The sequence below is a fragment of the Dermacentor variabilis genome, unplaced genomic scaffold (genome assembly GCF_050947875.1).
Source record: "Dermacentor variabilis isolate Ectoservices unplaced genomic scaffold, ASM5094787v1 scaffold_14, whole genome shotgun sequence".
NCBI classification, from domain to species: Eukaryota; Metazoa; Arthropoda; class Arachnida; order Ixodida; family Ixodidae; genus Dermacentor; species Dermacentor variabilis.
In genome coordinates this window covers 10101666-10107385 of record NW_027460302.1, presented here as the reverse complement: position 1 = coordinate 10107385, position 5720 = coordinate 10101666, and the positions used below count along the sequence as shown (strand labels likewise).

Below are 5720 nucleotides of genomic sequence, written 5' to 3'. Positions count from 1 at the left end.
ATATTGTTTGTGTCGGCATCGGCGGCGTTGTCCCTGAAACCAACTCCGCAGCTGGGGTTGACTCACTATCGGCGTCAGCGGCATCAGTCAGTCGCTGCTATCTCTTCCCTCCTCCCTTTATCGTGTTGTCCGCTTGCTGCGCGCGCTTCTGCCCCCATCGTTTGCCGCTGGGTGTACACGCCGCCCCCCTCCCCCCTCTTCCTGCGGGTCTCCGGTTGTCAAAGCGCCGGCTCGAACTTAATTCCTTTCTTCGCTCCTCCTCCAATGCAACCCCTGTGCGGTGGCAATCAGAGAGCCAGATCGGTGGCGGCGGATCTGTATATGTGCACCGCCCGAGCCGAAATTGCCGCTGCCGTTCGCCTTGTGCGGTGGCAATCAGAGAGCCAGATCGGTGGCGGCGGATCTGTATATGTGCACCGCCCGAGCCGAAATCGCCGCTGCCGTTCGCCACTGCGAAATTATCTGCCAGTTCTTTCTGAGCCATGAGCGAGACGACCGATGGAAGTCCTCCGTCTGCTGCTGCTGCTGCTGCTGCTAAACGAGCTGCCAGAGCAGAGGCCCAGCGCCGTCGCCGTCAGAATCCAGAGGTGCGTGCCGCCGAAGCAGAAGCTTACCGTCGCCGCCGTCGAGATGATCCAGGAGTACGCGTCGCCCAAGCAGAGGCTAAGCGCCGCCGCCGAGAAGACCCTGCCGTTCGCGCCGCCGAAGCGGAGGCTCATCGCCGCCGTCGAGAGCAACCAGCAGTAAGCGAGGCTGAAGCAGAAGCTCATCGCCGCCGCCGAGAGCTCTCAGCACAGGAGGCCGCCTGGTGTTTGCTCAAGCAGGACATGTCGCAGGCTAGTCGCAAAATTGTCTTTGCGTCGGTGAAACAGCTTATTTGCTGCGCTCAAATTTCGCATTAGGAAGTAACGTAATCGTCGGTAATTTTTTTTTCTCTCTTCCCAAGACGGTTCTGCCATTACTCACTGGCTCTCGTTCGCTCGAGCCATCTACCTTTCTTTCTGTATGGCGAAGTCCGTAGGTTTTCCTACACTGTTAGCAAAAATGATCCGAGATGGGAGTAAATGACTTGTCCTCTATCGCATTCCCCGATGGGAGGTTAATATACTCCGGGTAAGCGGAGTAAAAGATTTACTCCGCTGCTGAACGGAGGTTGTGGATGTACATATGGGAGTATATGTTTACCTCCATCGCGGAGCTTTTGCGGGGAACTATGGGAGCATATGTTTACCTCCATCGCGGAGCTCTTGCGGGGCACTATGGGAGTATATGTTTACCTCCATCGCGGAGCTTTTGCAGGGAATTATGGGAGCATATGTTTACCTCCATCGCGGAGCTCTTGCGGGGCACTACGGGAGTATATGTTTATCTCCATCGCGGAGCTATTGCAGGGAATTATGGGAGTATATGTTTACCTCCATCGCGGAGCTCTTGCGGGGCACTATGGGAGTATATGTCTACCTCCATCGCGGAGCTTTTGCAGGGAATTATGGGAGCATATGTTTACCTCCATCGCGGAGCTTTTGCAGGGAATTATGGGAGCATATGTTTACCTCCATCGCGGAGCTCTTGCGGGGCATTATGGGAGTATATGTTTACCTCCATCGCGGAGCTTTTGCGGGGCACTATGGGAGCATACGTTTACCTCAATCGCGGAGCTCTTGCGGGGAACTATGGGAGCATATGTTTACCTCCATCGCGGAGCTCTTGCGGGGCACTATGGGAGTATGTTTACCTCCATCGCGGAGCTCTTGCGGGGCACTATGGGAGTATGTTTACCTCCATCGCGGAGCTTTTGCAGGGAATTATGGGAGCATACGTTTACCTCCATCGCGGAGCTTCTGCAGGGAACTATGGGAGCATACGTTTACCTCCATCGAAGAGTTCTTGCAGGAAGCTATGGGAGTATATGTTTACCTTCATCAAGGAGCTTATGCAGGGAATTATGGGAGCATATGTTTACATCCATCAAGGAGCTTCTGCAGGGAACTATGGAAGTACTTTTTCACATTCACGAGTGAAGTTTTGTAGTGTACCATATTTACACTGATCGGGGAGGTACTGCAGGAAGATATTGGAGTATTTGTTCACATGCATCAGCTAGTATGCTGATGTCAGAATTTTCAGTATTGATTTTCCACACTGGGAAATACACAATATATTGGTGTCCAAGCTGGAAAATGCACACAAAAATAAGCAACGTAGTGCTTTGTAGAAAATAAATTTATTGCATGAGCACACAGGCAAGGAAAATTGCACGACATGGGCACAAGCTCTCAACTAGTTTTTTATTCCTGTCATGTTTTTTGCACAAACCACACAGAAATATAATGACAGAAATACACAGAATAACACAGAAATATAATAAATAGAAAGCAACTCATCCAGCTGCAGGTTTAGCCAGGACCATATGAAATACATAAAAAGTATATCTAAACCTGCCACAAGTACCTAAACAACGTGCAATAGTCATTGCGAAAATAACATAGTTATAGCAGAGCATTCTGTGACACCTGAGTTCGCCCACCTAGTTTTGGTGGTACTGCAAATGGTAAAGGGGAGAGTAAAGAGGACAGCATTGCTCGTTGAAATTCACATGAACAAGAGTTAAAGCATCAAAAACTGGGCAGGATTCCAGCCCACTTATTGCACTTGAAAACTAAATGACTAGGAAAACAAAAGTTAACAGTTCCATTTTTACGGTAAGCTGGCAGAGTGGACTAAATAAAGCAGAGCTCAGCTTCCCTTTTTTCCCCATACCACTGAAAGGCAAACATGGTGGCTAAGAAAGTCATCAAGGACTGTACCACAATTTCATTTAAGAGTGGGTGAAAATGCGTGCCCTTAAGGCGGGAGGCCACACTAAAAAGTCATTTTTTTCAAACATTTGATCTTTAGTTTTTTTATTTTTAAAATACCCAAAACATTTAGCTAGACATTGCAAAAAGCAGTATGTCCCTATCATGATTAGTTTGCGTGTTACAGCGAGTTTTCGAACCCTTACCCTCGTATTGCAAAACGGAAACCAAATTGCATTCTATATTCTCAGTATATTGTAATATCAGCTGTATGTATTATTAAATTGTATTCTTATGCTTCTTTATGCATTTACTATTCTTTTAAAATCTATAAAAACGGCCACAAGGGGGTCCTGACACTCGAAGAACATTTGTTGTTTACCTTGGTCAGGCGTCGCTTAGCTGCTGTTTAAATTGCAAATTGCAATGCTCGCAGGTGCGAAGGCATAAAAAGTAGACCACTTAAACCACTTTTTGAGTAGCATGGCAAAGGTCAGATTGCAGAGAAGACGCAAATGTAAGTTTGCCGGGAACCAACACACGACGAAGCATCCGTCTCCTGACCTAGTGGACGCGGGCATTTCAGCAAGTGCCAAGAACCTTGGGAACATCAAGAAAAGCTACGAAGCTCTACGGCTAGATTCTGCTCTCCAAGGGAACAGGATAGTTGACTTTAATATCCTTTCTGCAGTGCTAGCATGCCCTGAATGCAAGAATTCATCACTGAAGCTGGAAGGATGCTCTCATCAAGGGATTTGCTCTACCTGTGCGGTTGTGTGTGGCTTCAAGCATTCGTTCAATACATAGAAAAGAATGGTGCATGCTAATGAGAACAATGTTCGACTGGTGTATGCAATGGGACAGTTAGGAGAAAGGTATGCAGGTGCGACAATGTTCTCTAAGTGATGACATGCCTCCCTCTACGCGCCATTCCGCCTATGACAAAACATCATCTCAACTGACTGCAGCAGCTGAAAAAGCAGCATCAAAGTCTATGACTGATGCTGCTGCAGAAGTTTGTCATGTCATAAGGAGTGATGAGTGCAGTGTTTCAGGTGGCGAAACGTGGCAGAAGCGTGGCTGCATGTCAGTGATTTCTGTTGACACAGGAAAAGTTACTGATGTTGAGGCACTTTCTAGCACATGCATGGCTTGCAAAACGAAACGAAAGTTGAACCGAACAAGTGCTTCATGCAAGGGCTGGAAGGCAAGTTACACTTCCTGACAAGCAAACCATAAAGGAAGTGCAGGTAGTATGGAGACGGTTGGTTTGTACAGACTATTTGCGAGATCACAAGCAACATAAAGCTTGAAGTGCCTGGAGTACTATGGCGAGGTGATTCAAAGAGCTAAGCCACTGTAAAGGACATGTATGGAGAACACAGCGAGCAGAAACTTGAATGCATTGGGCATGTCCAGAAGCGTGTCGGCTGCTGCCTGAGGAAACTAAAAAAAAACAGTGCGGGGACTTGGTGGTAAAGGAAAGTTGACTGATGCCCCTATTGACCCGCCTGCAAAACTACTATGGGATTGCACCGTGGCCAGCCTCTTCCACTGCAGCTCTACAGATGCGCAACCAAGACATGGCCTATGTCCAGTAGGAACGAACAGCTGGTGCGGGTACAAAAAGGTAGAATCACTCAGCCAAGGGAAGTACGTCCAGAAAGGAGGACTTCTGAATGATGTGCCAAGCAGAGTAACAGCTATGTACAGTGATCTGGGCTCAGATGAATTTTTATCAAAATGTCAGCATGGCAAGACACAAAATGCAAGTGAATGCTTCAACGGACTTATATGGTAGCGGGCTCCCAAGGAGGTGTATGTCAGCTTGCCTACAATACTGTTTGCCTTGCGTGACGCTGTTGCACACTTTAATGATGGCAGCATAAGCACCCTGGACATACTGAGGCAGGCTTGCGTTGAACCAGGGTACTACACAGGAGCTTGCAATGGCAGAGACCACCAGCGCATGCAGAAGGCTCTATGCAAATGAACTGACGAGACAAAACAGGCTAGGAAGAAAAGACGAGCGGTCTTTGCGCATTCATCACACAGATGTGAAATGAACCATGATGAAAAACACTGATGCAACAGTTATGACTTTAGAGCCCATTTTGCAAATGTCACCAAAACTGATCATTCTTTAACTTTGTTTAGTTTTTGGAGGATTTCTTTTTTAGTGTTTATCATGTTTATCGTGGTTAATTCATTCAATAGGACATACATTTAGCTACACAAATGCCAAAGCTTCCCTCAATTTTTTATTTCAGTTGTTACTTATTGCTTGCGAGACTCCCAATTTTAGCACTTTTCGTTACTATAACTACCTCCCTGAAAAAAATTTGGACAAAACATTGTTATAATCCTGGCTGCTGAATTAAAAGCTTTTTGAGTGTGGCCTCCAATCAATTCTTTGCACAGACCAACTCTAGGCTGTAGTGTACACTTTACAACCTGTGGATCAAACCCTTAGCTCCAAGCATACATCACACTTGAATTTCCTAAGAACAATGAAAGGAAAAGTAATGTCAACAGAAAAGCAACAAAAGTGCCAAAATAATCACATGTAAGCTTGTGACAGCCATCACCCAAGCTGCCTTCCTGATATTCCACCTGTACAAGGCTGCTAGTGCAAAATGGGTTACAGAGCCTTAAAACCACCATCTGGCCAACTTCTGACGATTAAATTAGACAAAAAACAAGCAGTGCTGAAGACTGCATTATGAAAGACAATGCGGACTAGTTGAGATGACAAGCAACCTTCGTTCCATAACATCTCGAGAAGAACAAGTTAAGAGATTTTTCAGGGAAGTATGGCAATCTGACAGTAATGCTGTCATAAGGGATTTCTCGCATCCTTTAGTAGAACTAGGGATCTGGCTGCTGGTTCACAGCCTTGCTTGCACACAGCAACTCCTGCTG

At 46.5% G+C, this 5720-nt stretch overlaps 1 pseudogene; it reads left to right on the top strand.

The window, feature by feature from the left end:
* The first annotated feature begins 3158 nt into the window (after window positions 1-3158).
* On the top strand, window positions 3159-4884 carry LOC142567783 (uncharacterized; annotated as a pseudogene).
* The last annotated feature ends 836 nt before the right edge of the window (window positions 4885-5720 follow it).